This window comes from Symsagittifera roscoffensis, chromosome 2 (genome assembly GCF_963678635.1).
Source record: "Symsagittifera roscoffensis chromosome 2, txSymRosc1.1, whole genome shotgun sequence".
Classification (NCBI taxonomy): domain Eukaryota; kingdom Metazoa; phylum Xenacoelomorpha; order Acoela; family Convolutidae; genus Symsagittifera; species Symsagittifera roscoffensis.
This window is the reverse complement of record NC_087063.1, coordinates 83,480,379-83,502,734: the sequence shown is the minus strand read 5'-3', so window position 1 is coordinate 83,502,734 and position 22,356 is coordinate 83,480,379.

Sequence of the window (22,356 nt, the reverse complement as noted above, 5' to 3'; positions counted from 1 at the left end):
CATACTTTTTTATTATGATACTCAAAAAAGAAAGGTCGTATTGCATTTTGTATTTTAATTTTGAAGTTTTCTTCGTGCAAAAATCCAAGAAGCCTCAATCTTTTTTCAAAATTAAAGCGTTTTAGAATGATTGAATTATTTGTCTGTATGTGGAATTTAACACAACCCATTGAAAGCGCAAGAGTTTCAGATTACCTGTTCATAAATGGAATCCGTCCGATTGAGTTTCGCTGAAGATATGCTCAAAAGCTATTCGTTACCTCATTTTTCAGTCACCGGAGAAATAATTGATCAAGTTACGCAAAAACTATTCGGAAACATCATAATCGATTCTGTCAGAGCAAAGGACCAAGTTTTGAATAGTGACTTACAAAATCCGTCAAAAGTAAAACCAAAAAGACCATCTGGCAATGTGAGTTCTGGCTGCGATTCTAAGAAATCCAAAACTAAGGCTCTAATTTGCTTCCAGTTGCTTCCCAAATCAAGGTTTCAGTTCCATCATTAGGTCCAAAAATTGACGTGAGTTCTCAAATGACAGTCATGCAAAATATGACCACTAATGAAACGTCGTATAAATGCTCGTATTGCGGCTCCGAGACGAAGCTTCTCAATTCAATGAAAAGACATATTGAGAGCAAACATCTTCCAACTAGTACTGTGTTCAACTGCAGGACTTGTGAGTACTCTACAAAGTACAAACATGACCTTAAGAAACATTACATGAGTAGACATGGCATGCCAGAGCCAGCTGCCCAAGCCATGATTGTGGCCATGATTTAATTGGATGAATTAAATTAGAAGAATAGTTTTTTTGGCGATTCATTTGCTGGGTCGCAACTAGATAACAGTGACCTACCATTAGCATCATGAAATTTGGGTGTTTGTGTACGAGTACGAACAAAAAATGAGTTGCAGTATTTTGGCTGCTATTGATCTGACATGTAGTTACAATTAACTTCGAAATAGACTCTACTAATTTCATTTATGATCGTGGTTAACTTTGAAATGTTTTTAGATCATGGTATTTTTTATTTCGGCTTTGCAGCCATATGATATTCAGTTCATTTCTTCCACTTACCAAGAATTTGGTTTTAACTGGTAGGAACAGCGATTATTTTTAGCGATGAGAGCGAAAAGTTGTATAAAAATGTTTTGAATGACCCGAATATTCTTACAACTTACATCGATTTAGGTATAGTTAATTGGAATTTAATGTCTATGCTTGCGACGACCAAGGTCTTGAGTTCGAATCTGACCAGGTTATGCCAGATTTCGTTCAGCAATCATTGAAACTTTTGAGTTTGCTGAAAAGTTTTTTGAGATTATTGTTAAGCAGTGATTCAATATATATAAGTAATTTCCATTTATTTTTGTATTATATTAGTATATTTATTAGTGGATTAGCTGATTTTTGTTTTTATGTTTTCCGAGCGGCAATTTGCGCTTTTTTGACGCTGGCAATTGTGTTTCTCGGTATGTTTCCTTCAAATTTAACATCAATCTAAACAAACATGTGAAAATATGTTGATGTAAGTTTTTCAAATTTTGAAAGCATTTGATTACCTTGCGATAGCAACGGTATTGCAATCGGGAACTAGACGTTTTTCCCGTAAACAACTTTGTCCACAGATTTCAGCCTGCATGCAATACACGACACGACGTGCATGCACATGCATTCCGTATGTGCGTATTTGCGCTCATTGATCTATTAATCTCACTGTGCATCCTTTTTAGTGTTTTTCCGATAAATTCGCTGTTCGAATTTTTATGATATTTCGGTTTACTTTTTGTTGGCTTAGTTTCCGCTTTTTTTTTACCATCCAACCTATCGCTTGTTTGGTTTTTTAAAATTTTTTAGATGCTTTATTTCATTACAGATTCTTTATAGGTGTACTGGTTCACCTCTGCTGTTTGTTTGTAATTTTTTTTAAACCTTGACATCGTATATATTACTTTTTTTTTCGATTAAAAACTTTATTCTGCACAAATGATTTCAACCTGTATTTTATCTACTTATTGGCCCAAATTTGAGTGGTTTCAAATGAAACGTATATTTTTTGCTTACCTCTGGAGTGCTCAAAATGATAAATATCTTAATAGAAATATAATTCAAATTTTTCATGACAATTTTTTATCTATTTTTTCCTTTTTGTTTCGGCTTGATAGGTTTAGGCCTAAATAAGATCGGTTTATCGGCCTCATATTGCGTCCATCGATGAGGAAAAAAGTTTATTTGTGTGTGTCTGTGTTTTAGAGCGAGGGGGCTTAATAACTTCCTATTAGTCTTTCTTGTTTTTCTATTTTTCTTATTTTCCTTTTTTTTGGGCTTATTAAGTTTTGGGCTATATAATATCGGCTTATCGGGCTCATTATGAGTTCATCGACGAGCGGAATAAAGTGTGTTTGTATGGTTTTGAGGGCGAGATGGGCTTAATAACTGCTTATTAGTCTTTCTTTGTTTTCAGTTTTTTGTTTTCCTTTTTTTGGGGCTTAATAGGTTTCGCGTTATATTATATCGGCTTAGTTGTCTCTTAATGTACCATTTGACAAGCAAATAATTTTTTTGAGTGCTTTGAGGGCGAGTGGGATTTTTCATAAATCTCAAATCTTGTTCGGCTCAAAAATTTTCAAAAGTTTTTTTTTCGGCTCAAAAGTTTTCTACCAAGAGATTTGTTACCGTTTGGTAAATTATGTTCCGATGCTAGTTCCACATTCTATTGTCTTGGCATGTTTTTTGCATGTCTTATAAACCTTGATATTATAGATCTGGTTTTTCTGACATTTTCGTTAATCGATTTTTTTTGTGCTGTATCGCAATTTGTGCGAAGCTCAGCTTGGCCTATGTTAAAATTTTGTTTTTTGTTTTTTTTTCGTGTCCTTTTTTCGGCTTAATAGGATTGGGCTTATTTCATATCGGCTTACTGGCTTAATTTTGAGTATTTTCAAGGGAAGCAATATTTTTAAGCTCACCTCTGGATCGCTCCAAAATGCTAAAAGTTTTAATAGAAATTATTGTTCAAGTTTTTCATGACAACGGCTTTTTCCGATAGGTGAAAAAAATTTGTGTGTGCGTGTCTGTGTTTTGAGGGGGAGGGGGACTTCATAACTTCTTATTTCTCTTCACAAATTTTTGATTTTTTTTTGTGTTTTATCTTTCCTTTTTTTTCGTCTTGATAGATTTCGGCCTTTATTACGTCAGCTCAGTCACCTCATATTGCGTCGTTCCAAGAGCTGTGTATATGTTTTGAGTGTGAGGGGGACTAATTAACTTGATATTAGTCTCAAATTCTTTTTGCGTGAATAATGTTTGTGTGTGTTTGTGTGTGTGTGTGTGTGTGTGTGTGTTTGCTTATTTGAGGGTGTGGGGGACTTGATTTTTTTTAAATTTTCGGCCTAAAGGGATTCTGCTAAGGTATTTCCGGCTTTGTTACCGCTAGATAACTTTCGGGAATTTTCTTGTGCTGACAGCAATTTTCATCGTAGATACAAATAGTTTTAATTTACTCCTGTTATTTGTGAATTTAATAGTCTCGACGTTGTATATTTTCCTTGGTTTTCATTTTTCCGCTAAAAAGCTTTTATTTTTACTTGGTTTATCGGTTTAGTTACTTTATTTTGAGTTGCTTCAAAGGCAAAAATTTTCAGTAGTTTTTGTTGAAAGATTTTAAAGTTTGAAAACTTAATCTCTCAAACTTTTATGACAACAATTTCTCAGGGCATTTTTTTCGGCTCAATGGGCGTCATCCCATTTTTTGTCGGCTATGTGGCTAAATTAATACCAAAAGCTTATTTGTTGCGTGTGAGTGTTTTTTGAATGTTTTTCTGATTGTTTTTCTTATCTCAGTTTTTTCTATAGTTGTTTCTGTGTCGTTTACTATTCACTAGATTTGCTCCGCCTCTGTGTTAAATTTGTTTCAGTACCGTACAAGATGCAAAAAAAAATGATAATTGCAGTGAATTTATTTTGAATAAAAGTTAAGTTTAAGTAAACCAGTATAGATTTTTCCTTTCTTAAACTCTTGATTAATTCTTCGTTTCAAAGGCAGAAACGAATTATTTTTGTTGTCAATTGAAATTGTTTTCCCGTAGTTTATGTTAGGTACGTTTAGCTTTAATATGTAATAATTGAGAAAAGACGCTTTTTTGAGATGTTTTTAATAGATGTGAGTATTTTGCTGGTTGCATTTTTTCCTTAAATAACTTTTCTTAGAAATTGAGTTTGCTTCACTATTGAATTTTGAAAGTTACAGACTCTTTGCCACTTGGTCTTGAGGTAACGCGGTTACCTGTGCACCCTAGGGCCTGGCTTCCAATCGCGGCCTGACCATGTTTTTTCAGTATTTTTGAAATTGATTTTTTTTCCGGGAAAATTGAGCTGCCTGATTTTTGTTTGTCTGTTAATTTTTTACTATCTCAATTTCTAAGCATCGGTTTTTTTCTGATTTAAACAGTCATTACTTAGATTGACTGTGCTCCTGAGTAGTATTGTATCGTGTCCCGGATCCTAAGGGGGGGTCCTTCCTAAGGGGGGGTCCTCACGTAAAGCAAAATCCTAGGAAAGGGGTCCTTAATTTTTTGGAGGACCCCTATCCTAGGATTTTGTAAATGATCGCAAGTTCCCACTCCTAAAGTAAAAGACCCCCTCCTTAGGGTCTTGTTAAGCTGAGCTCAACAACCGGGACGCGATACAATAATTCCTTCTAATTCCTTTGAAAGCGGTCCCTTTTCCCGCGATAATTAAAATTAATCGTCCTAATTCCTGAACTTTTCTTTTTTCGTCCTAGTTTCATGTGGATATCATTTCCTGGCTTTCTTTCTTTTCGTCAAAGATTTGTCATGCTATTAAAGTTTGTTATTGAAAACAAGCCTAAGGATTTCACACATTTGTTTGAATTAACACTTGGTTTGCGTCTACTAGTTTATTTGCCTGAAGCTATTTATGTTAAAACAGTGATTGAGCTCAATACGAGTATTTTATTAGTTGTAAATTGGTAAAAACCAAAACATATACAAGTCGAAGTATAAAAAGGACGAACAGTAAAAATCATCTGAAAATATATGTTTCAGACTTTAATGTTTATTGTTTTGGTTTTCTTTGCGCTGTTTTTTAGATGGTCGTTCTTCTGAAGCTTCAGATAAAATAAATGGGTTTTTTATAGGGGGACGTTCACGGACTCGGCTACTAGAAGCTTCTTCTGCTTCTTGCAGCTCTGCTTCTGAGTAGGGCCGCTGTAAAAATCCCCAATCCGGAAGTGTTAAATCGGGAGAACTGTTATCAGTTTCATTGTATGAGTTGGCCCACTCGGTGTCCATGTAAATGTCTTCTAGAAAAGCATTTTCTTCAGCGGCTTTATGGCCAAAGGGCACTGTCGAAATTCCGTCGAAAAGTAGAAAACGTTTTGAGTCGAATGGTGATAATGCAAGTTTGTTTTGTTTCACTGTCATATTGGTGTGACCTTTCGAAACTATATTATAGTTGTACACTCTCATTGTTTTTCCAGTGAATAATGTGTCCCTGAAGGTTTGGTGGACCAGTTCTCTCTGTGCACTCCGTTTAATTCCTTTGGCACTCAATTTTTGAGTGCCTTCTAAACAGAAGCAAAATTAGTATTCTTTTCTAAACCGTAGGGGATAGCTTCATTTCACTTCAGCAACTCAATTTATACCGAACAAAAATTGATTCATTTTACCAAAAAGAGCAGAAGACTCTAAATTATGATTAAAAAAGAGGAAAAAAGAGGGAATATGTTGTCAGATAAATCAACGTTTAGGCAACATTGTATAATGTTGCCTAAATCAGCTAAATGCCCATAGTTTAATGCAACAAATTAAGGGGTGTAGGTAGGTTGGTGGTGGTATTTTTGTTCTGTAAAAGGTAGGAATGGGGGGTGGAAGGGTGGCTTAAATTTTATTTACCATTAAGGACGACCGAATATAGTTTCGGTTTTAGGGCGATGAATTCTCTGATCGGCTTCCCACCAGTCTCGTCTTTGAACTTCAGCACAACTTTCTTGTTGGTATCCTCGAACAAGAAATGGTCCTTATCGTAATTTGAAAAGTCGAAATTAGCTTTTATTTTCTCCAAGTCTCGGTAAACGTCATCAGTTTTTATAGCGTAAATAAAACTATCCGTGTCGGAGTAAAGGAGTTCCAAGTTTAGATTTGGTTTCATTTTTTGATAATGAAACTGAAACATGAAACGCTTGGCGAGGTCTAGGATGGTCGCACCAACTATCATAGGTTTATCCCACAATATTTTTGTTACTGAAAAGCTAATTGTGGCTAATTGATCGTCAATGATTTGAAAGCTTTTCATTGTGCTCAGAGCTGTTTTTTGTAAAAGTTCTCTCTCATTCCTTACAATCTCCAGCTTCTTTCTTCCTAACTTAGACTCCATTGTCTTACCGAAAGCTGAATTAACAATTAGCTTGTAGAAGTTCTCCTGGAATTTATTTACCGCGGCTTTTCGTAGGCGGGTGTTGAGGTCGACAAAGGGTGCCATCCAGTGACTTTGGCGGAACTGAAGAACTTTTCCGAGGTGAGTTATTTTCATTCCCAGCTCATGGTACAATTTTAGGGTAAGGTAGTGCAAAACATAACCTTCTTTAGGATGCAAGGTCTGTAGAAGCTTTGGCACTTTTGGCAGTGTGGTGATTCCCAATTTTCCCAACATGTCGACTTGCTCGTTGCTCATTGCACCGATGTCCACTACTTCACGAGAGGGGGCAAGGGGGTAATCAGCAAAGAAGTCGTGAAGCTCTTCGGGTATGGTTAAATTGACTTCAACTATATAACCCCACTCTGAGGTTTCGCTGGTGAGCAGTATGTCTGCCAGACTTTTTTCAACTATTGAAAAATCGTTTAAGGGCAAAGGGCAGTGTTTCATTATCCCCCCGTACAAATTGTTTGCATCAATATTGAGGATGTAGCTTGATGGATCTGAGGGCGAAAAATCGTCGAGGTATTTATTGTTTGCTTTGTAAAATCGGCGCGCGTAAACCGACGACATGCCTCCTCGTATCATTCGCTGCACAAGGTCTAGATGTTCACGGTCCGGTAAGAGTTTCAGTTCGGGCTTACAAACTTTTAGAAAGGCGTCCCGGAAAGGTTACTTGCCGTGAAGTAACAGGCGCAATCCAGCCCGTATGTTTGATAGCAAACTTCACGAAAAGCTTCGAAAACGGAAGCAAGCAATAGCACATCTGTAGTCAAGTACAAGTCGTGGTAATCACCAAGTGAGCCACACTTCAGTTCGGTGAAAACTTTAAGGGCATGATTGTACTCGCTTCTTGAAACACTCACATCCCCTCCTGTTAGACTATTTTTCCTTATTGCTCGTGGGGGAAGGCGAGTTTCTCGGAATTTTTCGAATGAGTTGAAGTATGAGTAGGGGTAATGCCCTTTCTGTTTCAACAGACTGACTTTTTCACGTGAGTGGCCGAGTTTTTCAAAATAGTTCTCCAGCAGAAAAAACTTTTCGTTGGGCAAATTATCGACAAGTTTTGCCAACGATGCTAGCATGAACCTATACGAATCGATGAATCTCAGATTTTCGTAGAGTTTTTTGATTTTTCCGTTTTTGTCCGTGTACGTTTTTATGTAGACTGAGATTGTCAAGGATATATATTTTTCTTCAGATGCGGGTATTACGGAAAAAGTGTTTTCCGAATCGCTTTATGCCAGCGCTTTGATTATAAAGTGTAAATCATAATTTGACAAATTATGAGCTACCACTGGAATGTAATTTGTTGTTTTTCTATTAACGTTACACTCATTGTGTGCCCAACCCAGGAACTTGTTGGTGTAATGGCAATGATCAAGTACCACTTGATCATTGTCGGAAAAATCATTCTCGCATATCCAACAAATTGTAGCATCTTCCCGTTCCTGGTCTGTTATACCAGTGAAAGTGTAATATTTCCTTTTTTCTACGTAAATTTGTCTCGCTAACGATTCAAGGGAGCTAATTAGCTTTTCCATCACATTCGGTCCTCTTTTAAGCTCAAACTTTAACAGGTCTTTTTTCCCAAATTCGATTACTGCTAACGCGTAGCCGCACGGTTGATGGATTTCAATTGTTTGCGTGCTAGATTTTCGCGGATCAGGTTGCGGTCCGTATACTGGTAAGAGCAGTGACTCCAAATCAAAGTAGATTACTCTGGGTACGTACCAACGAGCTGTTAAGTTTTTGAACTTGTGGTCATCTTTTCCCGGCTTGGGCATTGTCATGACGACATCTTCGTCTTGGTAGCACAGTTCTTGATGTCTTCTCAGAGTTTCGAATGAAGCGCATGTGTAGAAACATTTGCGACAAATCTCAGATTGAAATCGGTGCACTTTGTGCCGCACGTACTCAACCAGTTTCTGGAGATCACTTATCAGCACATAGTGATATTTTGATCCATCTGTCGGCAGCAACAAGTCCACAATCAGGCTAGTAGTGAATCTGCTCGATACTCTTATGGGCAACAATTCGCCATCGTTGTACCTGAACAGAAAAATAATTTTTATACCTAGGTTTGGAATGAAATAAAAAGGGTGTTTGAATAGGTGAAGAACATTATTGAAGGAATTTTAAAATTTTTAGAAGGCAATTAGAATTTGCTTACCGGAAGACGTTGATTTGACAATTGTTCAACTTTTCAAATCTGTCCATATCCATCAGACCCATTGGCATTTCGTATTCCCCATTGATTTTCACAATTCCTTCTTTGTCAAGATTGTAGGTTGAGACTTCGTTTTTCTCCAGCCACCGTCTAGATGTGGGGTAGAGGGCCGGCTCATTCACATTGTGATATGCGGCAACAAAGCAGTAGAGAAAGCAACGGTCATCATCTTTAGTGTTGATATTTGTGAGCAGAGTAGATGCTGCGCTGACTGCATCAGGTAGCTCGAGGTAGGATCCTGCTCTTATTGGTGAGAAGGCCGCGAAACTGATTTGCAATTTTTCAATTCTGTCAATAATCCATCCGCTACCATGAGAAGAGAACGAATTGACTTGGTTGACCATATGTTCAATCAGTTCCAAGAATTGAACCCCAGCTATTCCCTCGAAGTACACTGTCAATGTCTTAGTGTTCAGAAACAGCCTGGTCCTTTCGAAGTTTCCACTGTCCCCGTCTTGCACAGTGGGAATTTTGATCATTCCCACTTCCACGTGGAATTGCACCTTGTTCGGACCCTCTTTGATCCTTTCCAGTATAAGAGCATCTATTTCCTCCTTGTTTTGCATCATGACTTGAAGCAAATCCATTTCTTTTTTCACCAACTTTGAGATCGTATCGACGCAATTTGCCTCTGAACGCGCTTTCCGTTGGGGCAGCGGAAGACGTCGTCTCAATGCCGTCCCAAACTGGCAATGCTTGCTTCTTCAGCAAGTGTTGTCCATAGCTTTCCGCGGTGAGAAATATTGTATGGCAATAGATACAATGACTATTCGAAGTCATGTCATGTACCAGCTCGACGTGCTCTCGGGCTTCCGACAAACTCTCGATTGACTCGAGACACTCATCGCAAACAGTTTGAGGAGGAGGGGGAGGAAGGATCTTGTGAACTTTTTGCTCATGTCTTCTCAAGTTCCTTTTAGAGCTCAGTATTTTTCCGCACTGCTGGCAAGGAACAGGTGTCGCGATAGAAGTAGAGTTCGGCATTGTTTGTTGAAGTTATTGATGTAATTCAGGAAAATTTCAAGAAGTAGAACTGGTTATGAAAAAGCAAAAGCGAGAAGTGACTAGCACCAAAAAACTTTGCGGGTAAGGGCAAGTAGAAGCCATTAACGAGAGTTATACTTCGCCGTCTTGACAATAAGTACTTTCCTTTCCAAAAACAGGGTTTATTCTAGCTTTAAGCTCTATATGTCTCATCACTCTGCTCAAGTGCAGGGGTTTTGTATACTAAAAACTGATTCATTTACAGCCTCAAACTTTTGCTGTTAATTTTAAGGGTTAGCGATAAAGTTTTGGCATTTTTTAGGGGACTGGTTTAGACTTTCAATTAACATTTCAGCACTAAATTACAAAATTTAAAGCTTAGAATGATTCAGATAGAGCCTAAAACTTTTTCTGACTAATTTTAACCGTGAAACAGTAATTTCCTAATGATTTCAAGCCCACTTCTTGGTTTGCGTAAATAGGTATAATAAAAAGTAGAAACATGAGATAAAAGTATTCAGAAAGTAAAGCCCTCAACTAACTAATTAAGTTGAAATAAAATAGTAAACTTAAAAAATGAAAATTTTGCAAATTTGACACCTTGATAGTTACCGATTCATGATAAGTATAGATTGTCATTTGAATGTGTAAAAGATATCGGAATCAAAGTTTCCTTCATGTCATTCAGTGTCCCGTGAAACATTTCATATCATGTCCTTCGAAATATTAAGGCATGGCCGTTTGGTTTAAGGGGCAATAGCTAACCCGGCGTTGCTCGTCGCTACGCTCCTCGGGAACGCCTCCCGTTCTGTAATTTCAAGTGGAATTTTTTTTTTTCAAAATAAAGGAAAACCTCAAACTTTTTATGTTGTGAAAAAAGGAAAAGTAATGTTTAAAAAAGTGTCTTTTAAATCTATCAACAAAAAAACCAGTAAGTTTTGTGGGACCTCGAGCACAGTTCTACTGGTCAAGTTCGAAATTTAAAAAACATAATTTTTTAACTTCTTTTTTCCTTCATTTTTAGCTTGAATTATTCGTTCTCGTTTTAAATTCAAATGAATGTGGTTTGAAATTTTTAGGAGCTATCTGATACGTAATTAGGACAAGCGTAGAAATTAAAAAAAAACAATTATAGCCCAATCAATGAGAGTAGACGCTTAAAAAGTTGTGATTTTTTGAGAAAATCTGATTTTTGTGAAAATATTGAAAAAAAAATTGGGAAAAAAATTTTTTCTCTCCAAATCCATTGAAACTACCATCAATCAATTTGCCATGAATTTCTGAGCAGGGTTAAGGGTCATGTTCATTTTTCGAAAAAAAAAAACAAATTTTTTTTTTCACATTTTTACCAAAAAATTGTCCGTTTTACACCCAAAACATGTATATGAATGTAATATAATGCAGATTTATGGCTTAAAACACTCTCTGTTACTTTGCGTAAGACCTGGCTAACCCCACCGGGCACAAAGTATGATGAGAGAGAGGACAGAGAGTGTTTGATAAAAAAGCCAAATAAATATGGTTGGACTACCAACACGAAAATGTTGGACCCTTCCATATTTATCTTTCTTTTGAAAAGAAAGCAATATCCCGAAAAGGATATTCCAAATGGGGTTCACTACTGAGCAAGTGTATTTATCTCTCTCTCTCTCTCATTCTTTCTCAAACAACAATTTTAGCGTGAAATTATTCTCGATTTGTGATTTTTTTCTAGTTTTTCTCTAACATTTTGCTGAAAACTTTAGGGGGCAAACTTTAATTGATCTATTAAGCAAAATAAAAACTGAGACAAAAAATATACACACAGTAATGTTAAAACAGCTTAGAAGTCAAATCAAACAAAAATGAAAATATAAAACCTTGGAATAATATTTGAAACAAAGGAAAGTTTTTTGTTTAAGTTATTAGAAACCTCGAAACTGTAGTTTTCTCTTTTTTGGCGCATAGCAAGCTGCATTTGGAGGAGTGCCTTGAATGAGATCTGGGGTGACTAGATCAATTGTCTCCGCACTAGATGAAACCCGAGCATCCGAATAGGAAGTTGAATGTTCTGGAGTTGAAACTGCTCCCCTAACAAACGACTCGGGAGACATTGCTGTCGGAATATCCCAGTACGCTTCGCGCTCTGCATAATCACGAATACATCCCTCCTGATTTTCATACAACGGCATTGACTCGCAGTCATACGCGAAGAGAATTTTTCTTGGAGACTGCTCGAGCGAGGTTGTGTCGTTTATCTCCGTCTTTTCTAATGCCGGATAGCTCTCGTGAATAGTGCAACTCTCGTACATTCGTTTTCGATTCTGTCTAAGTAGATCGATGTGATCAAGGAGGTAGTTCGGTAGCATGATATGACTTTTTGTAGTCCATTCCTCGTTTTGATTCTCGTCGTTTTTTCGGGGAGCCAAGTCATTGAACGGACTTGCTGTAGACGGAGAGACTCTCTCTTTCTGTTGATGGATGACTGCAATCGACTCTCTCGTGTATGTTTGGTAGATAATTGTTCTTTCTCGATCAGACACTGAGATTATTTGTAAAGGACTAGTCATGACTTGAAGAGGTTTAAAGTTTTGTTAAAATGAAATGACTGAACTACCGAAATGAAATTGAGAGAATGAAAAGTATGAAAAGTTTATTAATGAGAATGAGATCAGGAAAGGGGTGGCATAATTCAATTAGGTCAAAGCTAATAGTTTTTTAGGCGAGGCTATCAAATTTTATTCATTCTTTTAAGCATGACGCCTGAGGTCATGTTAGGAATGAATGTGAAAACCCGATTTTTTAGATTTATGTGATAGCTTTATTATAGTGGCTACGGGCGAAAGCACTCAAAATCAAGTTTTCATGATAGTTTGCCAGACATTCTTTGTTATGCTGTTAGAAATTCATTACCATGATTCATAGCAGTCATTAAAATAACCGTCACATTAAATAACTCTAGAAGATTTTTAGAGTATAGCCGGGGGAAAAAGTAACTAAATACCCATATAAAAAGAGGTTTATCGTTAAAGAAATTATATCCTTGGTGATTAAGTCTTATCAATATGGCTTAGGGCGCTCGTAAACTTTATCACCTAAATGTTTACTTTGGGAGCGCATGATCTGTCTCGTTTACTGTGATCAGTCATTCTTCAACGTTCCACACTAAAAACCAGTTGGTTGTTCTTCATTTATAATGTACGCTTCTCTTGAAACGGATGTAGACTATTTCGATGATTTTAGGGATATATCTTCGAATGATAAACGTTTAGTTAGAGTCGGTGCAAAAACATTCGCACAGACTGGTACTTACATAACTATCAAATTGTACAAAAAAGACGAAGAGGGAACTTTCAAGTATCGACAAGGAATAACTTTGTCAACTGGTGAATTCGAGTCCTTGGCGGACAATTATACAAAAATCAAAAGGTTGACGACAGCAAAAAACTGCGACGTGACTGAAAAACTTAGAAAAAAGCGAAACAAATCTAAAAAATCTTCATGCTCTGAAAAGGAATGCGAAAGTGAAAACGATGATAACTGTCGGGTGGTGTAACATGATCAACTCGTTATTCTATTGAAACTTCAAAGCAATGGTTGAAGCAATGTATGAGCAATCCCCTGATTATTTCAAACAGTTCCGTAAAAATTACAAATTTTTCATCCTGAATCATGAACCCAACTTTTCAGGCTTCGCTTCAAAAGCAAATTTTGCAGTATCCTCCCATTCGAATAAATTAGATTTTTGCAACCATTCGATTGACAACGAAAAACATTATCATGTGCTGGTCGAATTTACGAAAGAGTCTACCGATTTACTTAACACGATGACTTCAAAAGCCTTCGTTGTTCCTTGTCTTCTCTCTACATTGAAATATTTAATTTTGGGTTGCTCCAACTATGAATTGTCTGGCCCTCTGATGGAAAAACTGAAAATAGCTGTGAATTATAACTCCATCAACAACTTAGATGTTAGTGGTGTTCCAGTTCGCAGACGATTGCCTCAAGTTTGCTTCGGCTCGCAGACTAAATCTGTTCAAACTCAAACTGACCTGATTACTAACGTAACAATTGAACGCTTTACTAATATTTTGAATGGTGAAAACGCTGCTGAGTTTTCTAAAATAATTGACATAATTTTAAGTGGGTATGGTTGTATGGAAATTGATTCAAACACTTTGTTTGTGAAATTTATCATGGAGAAGAAATTCAAGTTTTAAATATTGGTTTTCTTTCGCTCTTGTATATCAAAAAAAATGTTACTACACAAGCGGGAGGCGTTCCCGAGGAGCGTAGCGACGAGCAACGCCGGGTTAGCTATTGCCCCTTAAACCAAACGGCCATGCCTTAATATTTCGAAGGACTTGATATGAAACTTTTCGCGGTTCGCATAAACTTGCAGAAAAAAAACTTTGTTGTTAATAAGAATGAATTGAAAAAAAAAAAAACGATTTTATAAATTTTACAAAAACATCAACAAATTAATTTAGAATAACATATGTTTGGCAAATCTTATCAAATCATGATCATTAAGTTTGAAACCTATTGGAAATTTGTTTGTAATTATAACATGAGCAACATAAATACAATAAAGTCCGCATAACACTGAATCAGCTGATTGTATTGGTTTTTTCAACAGTAGTTGATTTCCCTCGTGAATTGTACGTCGCATATTCTTGTACACGAGGGGATAATCACATAATCGTTTACCTAGAGGATCTGCGAAGAATATCTGTCCTCCAGCTTGAGCAAAAAGCAACCAGTGGGTTCCAGGTTGATCCGATGGTGAGGCATTCATAATCATGAACGTATTATCGTTTTTCAGTACTGAAGAGCATGGCAAATCTGCCGGAAAAACACCTCTAAAGCGATGTTTCAAATGTTTACAACGGTTAATAATTTCTACTAGTTGAAGATTATCCATGTCTATCTTAGGTCATAAGAGTGTTTTTTGGTAATTTTTCTATCTGAACGCACATAAACTGTTGATGCACGCTCTCCCATAAACAATAACTCGACGTTATTACCGAGACCTGCGTCAAACTTGAGTTCGAGCGAAATAGTGCAATTGGTCAATTCAGGATGAATAAAATCGTGTGAAGCCTCCTGAGTAGACGTGAGATCAAAAGCCATAATATAATGATTATCATAATTAGCGAGACTGATTCCATGACTAGTGTTTAAAACAAAATCAAGAGCCTCAAGCGTATTGTAATAAATTCTTTTATTGTCTGATGTTGAGATGGGAGTTCCGGCAATGGGTAGACCGTTTCTGTACACAATGATCTCATTCAACCCAAATTTCTGGTAAAGAAAAGGGTTTGTTCTATTAGTACCCAAATATGCTTCGTTTATGCTCATTGCTACTATCATTCTTCGAACAGGTTCTTTTGCAAAAACATCCTCTTGTCGCCAGCTTTGTACTCCTGCAGTTGCGAGAAACGTTTTTGGTACTACTTCGATGTAATTGTAAATTGCCGGGTTCTTCAACAAAGTTTTTTCTATTGATGAGAGAACATAGTCAGTCACAGTCATCTTTCTGACATAGAGGTTAGCTTCGATTATTTGGACCTTGTAGTGTTTAGCTGCATCTTCAGATATGACAACAAAATCATTAGGAGAACGTCTAAGAGACAATCTTATTGTCACACCGCTAAGTAGATGCTTGTCACACGACAAAAAGTCGCAAGCAATTTTACCAAATAGCTTCAGCTCGCTCGAGGCCGCAACGAGACCTTTACGCTCCGTAACATCATCAGCTCTCCTTCCAGCACCGTCAATGGCTGATGGATTTTCTTCATAATAATAACCTTGACAAGCCAACCATGTTTTCTTGGCATCCTTACCGTATGAAAACTCGGTCTCAATAAAGCTTTTATGGGCAACATTAGCATTGGTAGTTGATATTTTTTCACCATTCAGAGACAGTGTACACTCAGAAAATAATGAAGATAAAGGATTGTTAACAAAATACGGCGTATCTCTGTTTGCCGCCTCTGTAGCATGCGTTCGAAGCACGTTTCCATTGCTTCGAACAATTCGTGCAACTATTTCCAAACGAGTACGTTGAAGATCGATGAAATTATTTCTGTCGCCGAGTACTTCAAACTCGAGCATAGGACCATCAGGAGAAAAGGAAGGTCCAATTTTTTGGGTGAATGCATTTTCAAAAGTGACAAGTAAAGGCGGTTTCTCAAATAAGTCCAAGGAGCTGTGAGTTGCTTCACTCGGGATTAAATTAGAAATCATTTTTAACCCTTGTAAAGAAATCGGAGCGACTTCTCTGTGCAGTTCGTTTTCTGGGAATGACGCGTCTCGTTTTTCGTTTAAACGCCGTCGTTCTTTTCGGATGACTTTTCCGAGATCTACTTCCTCCTCCTACTTGCTTTTTGATTGTTTTTCTAACGGTGCTTTTGAGTGCCTGCTTAGGACTTTTTCTTTTTGTTGCAACTTCTATCAGTTCTGGAGCTGCCTGAAGAAGTAGTTCTTTTCCGATTTTTTTAGCCGCGGGTATCACAAATTTTCGAGCCAGTGGAAGTGCGACTCTTCCTATTCCCAAGGCTAATGCACCGAAGCCACTGCCTCGTTGTCTATAATGCCCCGAGAAATGTGGTAGGTTTGCTTGGTTGTGGTAATATGAATCCATTTTGATCAATTGCTAAACTTTTGAAATTTCAAAGTCAGAACAACTTTTCCCCCTCCAGCGAAAGGAACAAGTCCTCCAGTTTCTGTGCGCAAGTTCACAGAAATATTGGAAATATTATTGACCAAAAGTTTTTTAAAATCCAAATTACTAAACACTTTACGATGATTCGGTTCAATTGTACATGCGTAACCGTTTTTCACTCGACGATTTGTATCAATGACTCGTAAAAGGGGTGCTTTTGTGTCTCCGACTATTTGATAATGAATTATGTCCAGATAAATAAACATAAGCTGAGTACCAGCGCATACATCAACGGGATAGTCAGCAATAAGATCTTGGGTAGAGAATGTGCTATGTTTCGTGCTTCCTTGTTTGTAACCTATATGATAACCAGTTCCATCTCTGACGCCTTTGAATCCAAGTAGGCTAGGAATTTGCGGGCTTGAAAAAGTTATACCTTCCCAATAATGCAGCCATAAGGAAAGATGTTTGGTTATTGGATCTATTACGTAATCCAATTTCTCTAATTCTGTCTTTCGACGAATCTCGTCCAGTATTTGATCAATGCTCGTATATTCTCCTTTTGTTATTTTTGCTGTTTCTCCAAGGTAAGGTCTGGAGATCTTGTCTTTCTCAACTTTCATGCTTGCTATAACCCGATCTTTTTTGTAGTACACAATGTTGTTGTCAGTTACGTTGTTTACCTGAGTAGGGAAGGTAATTTCTGTAACTGCTACTCTCCATTCACCTTGCAAATTTATTTCTTCACTCAGGAGATTTTTGAAGTTGGCCAGAGTGTTATCTTTAAAAACGTTCATTGATGCAGATGAAACTAGGGTAATTGTGAAGGAAGGGGGAACATTATGGGTGAAAAGGCTGTTGGAAGTGCCCTCAGTCATGATTGTCCTTCTCCAGAACGCGAATTAGTTCAGACTCGTAAAATTTTCCCTCAATCGGTTCTCTGTTAGAATCAATCAAATTGTATGTTGGGGGATTTCGTGTTGGTATGTCAGAAACTTCAAACACTTCATCGGTGAACGATTGTTTGTAACCCTTGCGAAAACGTATGTCTACTTTGGCAAGTCTAACATAATCACCAACATAAAGCTTTGGACGTCGAGCTAACTTCAAAGACTGTTCTGCTCTTAATGAAATCAGGCGAGGAACATCTTTTTTAGTTACTTTATTTGTTGCAAGAATTGTGACACGATTTGTTCTCGAATTAATTGCATTGACAAAATCTTGCAATTTGTCAATGTATGAGTAAGTCCATTTATCCTCCAAGTACTTATTAATAAGATTTTTCAAGGAACGGATATTTCTCTCAGCGAATGCGGACTTTTTCTCGCTCTCTGTGCTATATGTGTTTATGCCTTTCTTTTTACATAATGCTTCGAAGGACCCTTTAAACTCTGTGCCCTTGTCCACCCATACTTTTTCCGGTTGTTTTGTCGTTATCATTAGTTTGAACGCTTTTGCTGTTGTAGTAGCATACTTTGATTTCAAGGGTTGCACTCTGAGATAGCGGGATATGCAGTCAACTGCAACAAGCAGATACTTAACATCATGGTTGTACTGGGCAAGTTTATCAACAAAGGCCAGATCTAATGACCAGATTTCGTCGATATCGTAAACTATGACCTTGAGTCGCGGCGTTTTTCGGATCACAGTTCGATATTTCGTGTAAGCAGGTTCAGTATGAAGGAAATGTTTAACTTTCTTTCGCGACAAATTGCTTGCTTTTATCAAGTTGTTCACACTGCCAAATAACGCGGGACCTTTGTCACTGTATTTAGTTTTCAACAATTTTTCTTCAATCTTGGTAATTTTCCCATTGTTTTGTTTGCGCCTTCGTCTTTTCTGACGTTGGAGAATCTGAATCGTTATGGGGCGTTCCGTATGAGTCAGAGCCTTCTTCTGACTCTTTTTCACGTTTTTGGTTTTGGGTTTTTCTATTACCGCTGAGACTTTTTCGTTTGTGTTTTTTACTTCTCTTAAGGTTTGCACTACTTTTTTCCTGCCAAGTGGGCGACGTTGAGCGGGTTCTTGAGAGTCCGGGTTCTCGTTTCTCTTGAGCGTTAATAGGCGCTGACTGAACCGCGTGTTTGGCATTTCGATTTATTACCAGGTTTTCATTCAAGTTGAGAGCAGTTAAAATGTTAATGAACGCCGGATTGTGTAATTTTTTCGTTGGTTGTTGTATGTCGTATAAAAATATTGTAGCTTTAAGTCCTGTTGGTACTTTATCTACATATATCACCTCATTGTCACGGTTTATGGTTACTCTTTCTGAATTTTCTATGATTTCAAGTACGGTTTTTGCTCTAACAAATTTTTTGTCTTCTAAAACTTGTAACTGTCCTAAAATGCTTTCGGTCTGTCTATTGTGTTTCTCTTCTAGTATTTCGTCTTTAACACGTTCGACCGGTACTTCTTCATCGTCCGTTAACAGTTTAAGCTGTTCTTGTTGGGGCTCAACATTATCCGTAAATGTTTCCTTCGTTGCAGTAGTCTTACTAGTTTGTGGAGGTAATTGGGGTCTAAGCCGGTTAAGATAGGACAGTTGAGCATTTTTATGTTTAATATTATTATCATGAAGAACACGTGCAGCATGTGGCTGCTCTTTAACATATAAGTGTTTCGGAATTAGAATGAATTCTTCAGCAGTCATCATTAAGTTGTGAGGTACTTGTAACAAAAATAAAGTATTTGTCGAACTAAATGGAAGCCTTCTTTACTCAAAATAATCGCACGTTTTTTGACAACACTGGTTTTTGGAGTTATTAAGTATCTGTATGCTGTCTCGAATCGTTCGATGTTTGCGATTTTAACGGGTACGTTTCCATTGACTACATTGAGCAAACATTCACAAATAAGTGTTATGATCTCACGATTTGAAGTTTTTCTAATTAATCTTCTTAGCTGGTCAGGTTTCAGTTGTACCATATGCCGCAGAATAGATAAGTTTTTCTTTTTCATTTGTGATTGGAGTAGTTTCTGCTTCAGATAAGGGTAAATAAAAAACTGTTGGCCCAGGTGGTGTGATATTTGAACAATATCTCAATCAATCTGATGTACGGGGGTCCAAGTCGATTAGAAGATGTCCAAAAGAGTCTCTGGTAGCTAATTCGTAACAGTTTCTCAAAAATTTTGATACATTCAATTGTCTTCCTAAAAGATCTAGTTGCTGAACGTCGCGAGGCGATTTGAACAGAATGATGTGTGAAGTGTTCAAATCAATCGTACGCGACCATCGACTTTGTTGAAACAAGTTATGCTTAACATATATTACATCTATCCCTCTATGTCTACCCGCTGTCGCTAAGCTAACAAATTCCTTGTCATTATAGATGTCTTCACATGAATCATCGAAAACTAGAAGAACATTTTCTAATTTTCTCACAGATTCGAATCCGTCGAATTTCTTGAACTCCACATTCACTTCGCGAGAAGACACTTTTTCTGAGAATGCAGGTTGCATCTCTTTGTAAAGATATAGAACGGTTCCAAATTTAGGGTAAAAAGTATTTCCCATCAGAAGTTTCAAAATTAACTCAGTTTTCCCGGATCCTGAAGGTCCCACTATCGCCATATAAATATTCTTGTCGAAGTATCAATCACTTTATTCATATTCTTGGGTTTGGTAGTACGTAACCAACCAAGCCTGATAAAATTGAGAACCAAACTGACGTTTCTTCGCAACTTAATTTAGTGAAAGAAAGTTTGAGAATGCAGAAAGTTAGTAAAATTAGAATTACTACCATTTGCGCAACAAAAACTACTTCAGACCTTGGCAAAGTTACATTGTTACAAAACTTCCATGATTTTTTTTCACTGTTTGTCTCGTTATAAACAAACTCTGTTACTAATGTTGCGTCAGGTTCATCTACTGCTGTTGTTGCTTCTGACATTTGAGAAACTATTTATTCTACAGACTGTGTTAGACTTTCTCTCTGTGAATGAAGCTTGTAAAAAATTAAATTACTTTGAGAACAGTAAAAAATTTCATAACGTGTGAATTCTCTATCATTTATGTCATGCATTTCTAAAACAAAGTTTGCTGGGATATTTGCAGTTTTTTAGTAGTACATTATTTTCTTCACAGTATCCTCTTTCACAATCGTCTTAATCTCATCTGGCAATTCACTGCTGTTTAGATCCATCTGAACTCCTGGCTGACGTTTGGGTACTAAGACTAGTTCGCGAAGATATACTCCTCGCTTGCTGGCTAACATTTCTGATAAACTTGAATCTCTGGAAGTATACAAATTGATCAATAACTGGAAAAAACCTCTTCAACGTAGACAACTCTTCTTCGGAAATTATTATTTGCTCCTTCCTCTGAACAATTTGGCCACTACAATCAATACGCTCTATTCTCGTTAATGAAATTTTAATATCACCCTCTGGAGTCATCCACGCACAAAGCATTGAATTTGGTGATAGGTATGTCTCCACTTTCGCTGATCTCTCGCTGTTGTTCATTTTTCAACCAATCATAAAAAACCTTGGTTTTCTTCAGGGCAAAATGATTCCTGGAGTTGTAATGTGGAATGTGTTTATTGCAACTTGGATAATTTTTAAAATATAAGTTTTCAACCCGAGGACAGCCCAAATCATCTAGGTTTTCAATCTTTCGGTCCAAGTACTTGGCCAAAAATTCTGTCTTTTCTTTTCCTTTAGCGTAAAAAACGGCACCGGGATTTCTCAGCACAAAACTCTGAAGTATTTGATTCAAGTTTATGTAAAGATAATCACCGTTTTCCCAATGGAGACCGTGTAAATAATTTGTTAACCAGTTGTAAGCTTTTTGTTCAAGCTTTGGTAGTATATTGAAATTCACTGGAGGTAGGAAAATGAGTCGATCGCTGTAGTCTGAAGTTGTTATTGCTAATTCTTTAACCACAAAGGCGTTTTTCTTGTAACGAAAGCCTTCCACGTCAAGCACAACTGATCTCTCGCCTAGCATTCTAGTAAATGATAAACTTCTGGTTTTTTCAACTTAATGAAAAGGCAGAACGCTATTCCACTCAAATGTCCCAATAAGATGTTGTTACAGTTCCAGGGCAAAATGTAACAGTACGTGGGACCCTGTTGATAAAATTCGTGTATAAATCCGGCCGCATCGTGCAAAATAGCGTGCAATCGTAAAATTTTGGAATTTTTCAAGTATTTGTCCAAGGAAGAGTTATCAATACCAATCAAGCCACCATAAGGTCTCAACTTAATTAAAATGTCGTAGTTAAGGTTATCAGAACTAACAAAAAACAGAGAAGATGCAGCTAGAAAATAGTTGCGTCGGTTAGAATTATCAGGATAAGTTTGTTTCAAAGACGTATAAATTTCGTGAATTATTTTCAAATCAATAGGAGTTACTCTGCTTTTTTGCAATTTCATTATTTATTTTTTCCAACACCTCGCCAACCTGCTGAATTTCAAGCCAGTGGAAATAAAAGTGACCTTGCAAATACCATTTAGTCTCATTAAGATAACGGTGGTAAATAATTAAATAAACCACCGGAAGTTTTTTGTATTTTGATAGCTTGTTGAAACATAGACGGATTTTTCTCTCCAAGTCTTTATCAACCCTTTTTGAGGTAAAATCAAACGAATAGTCGAATACGTTTTCATAATCAGCAAAATTCAAATCGCTCACAGTACCATACTGTTGTTTTGTAGAAATGCACCAAGAGATTTGTTGAAGCTCACTCAAATAAAATTGTTCTTTGAAAATTAACTCGTAATCTTTCTTTGAAATTTCCTTTGCCCTTTCGAGGAAGACGACGTAGCGTTCATTACTAAATTTGAAAAATGAGTTTTTTTCTGCGGTTGAAAACACTCTTAATTGTAAATGCTCATTATCAATATCTTCAGTACACCAAGTTCCCTCTAATTTCATTTTTCTTATTTCAAAATTTGTCAAATTTATCATTTGGTATATTTTGCCCAGAAACGGCCGCCGCCTTTTGAGAGTAATTTCAATTTACTGCCTTTTCACCATAAAATTTAGGTCAAGTTAAGGAATTAGTTTACTGCTGCCAACAGTTAAGCTACGCTGCCAAAATGGCCGGCGAATTTTTA